Raw genomic sequence first — 1,568 nt, 5'->3', positions numbered from 1 at the left:
GGCACAACCCTGTAATTCCAGAGCTTGAGAGGCTGCCGCAGGAGAATGACAGCTCAAGGCCGTTGTGGGCTACCCAGAAATGTGGGGTAGGGTGGGCTACACAGAGAAACCCTGTCTCAAAATTCTAAAAAAAGGTTAAAAGGACAAGGAAAAAAAATGAATGTTTATTGAACGGAAGCATGTTTAATGGCTTCATCAATCTTGCATGCCTATATCTGGTAATCTGAGCCACAAATTGGATAACAATACATACTGTAACAACCACTGTGAATTTTCTACTCTTTCTTCTTTTCTTTTTCATTTGTGTGTTTGCTGCAGAGTCTCACTACCCAGCTCGGACTCATAGTGAGCCTCCTGTTTTCAGTCTTCCCAGTGCTGGGATTACAGGCCTGCACCACCACGCCTGGATTGAACCCTGGTCGATCCCCTGGGGCTCAAACATCATGAGGGCAAACTGTTGGCAGTTTGGTTTTTACACATTTGCCAAAGCAGGCGCTTTAGTCCATTGAGCTATCTCACCAGCCCTCTTTTTTAAAAAAAAATTTATGTATTTGGTACTGGGTCTCACTATAGAGCTCAGACTTCCCCAGAGCTGGAATTACAGGTGTGGACAACCACACCTGCACTTGGTGGCTGCTCGGAGTGCCCAGGGTGTGGAGCCAGAGAGGCATGTGGTGCCAGGAATTGAACATTTGCCTAGGCAGGGGCTTAGACTGCTGAGCTACCTCTGCAGCCCTAATTTTCTATTCTTGTTTTGAAATTCTATACCATCTTTATTGTTTTATGTTGCTTTGTTTCTGTCTTTGTTCTTATTTTTTTTCCTCTTTAAAAAAAAATGTCTGTTGGCTTCCTGGATTGCAGGCTGTCCAGCAAATCAGTATGAGGCCAGTGTCTCCTTCCATCCCTCAGTGATTGTGACAGCCCCAAACTCCCCTGCAAATTTCTGAAACATGCCCAGGCACCTGTGTTGTTAAGCTGCAGTAGACTAACATGCTCCTTTTATATTCTGGCAGCAAATGGTTTGGTAAAAGGATGTAGAGGTTTAAATTTTGTGGAAAGCATTTGGAAAGATGGTCACAAAGGTGTGACACAGAAGGCAACTCAAGGAGAAAGGGAGGGCATCCAAGAAAGGGGCAAAGAGATGGACAACAGTGGGTGCGGCTCTCCAGCCCGGCAGAAGCCCTTCCTTGTTAGGCCTAAAAGTAACAAGATGAAAGCAAGCTGAAATACAAGGAAGAGAGAAACGAAAGCTAAGCAGGTAAAGGAGAAACCCGGTAGGAGTCTGAGCACGGGGGAGATCGGGGGAGAGCACTGTGCCACAGGCAGGCACCGACAGGGGGAGTTCTTTTTGGGTGAGTCTGTGATTCAATGTGTAGCTTTGTGGAAAACGAAGAAAAAAATCTGCAGCGAGGACCGCTGTACCTGTAAAATGAGAGAGCCGGAGGCCTGCTGTCCCAGCACTCAGGGGGCTGCGGCAGGCGGATCCCTGGGAGTTAGAGGCCAGCCTGGGCTACATAGCGAGTTCAGGGCCAGCCTGAACCGTATAGCGAGACCCTGTCAAGAAAAAA

Source organism: Octodon degus, unplaced genomic scaffold, assembly GCF_000260255.1.
Source record: "Octodon degus isolate 3935 unplaced genomic scaffold, OctDeg1.0 scaffold00033, whole genome shotgun sequence".
Lineage (NCBI taxonomy): Eukaryota > Metazoa > Chordata > Mammalia > Rodentia > Octodontidae > Octodon > Octodon degus.
The sequence above is the reverse complement of the archived record's forward strand: the minus strand, read 5'-3'. Positions refer to the sequence as shown.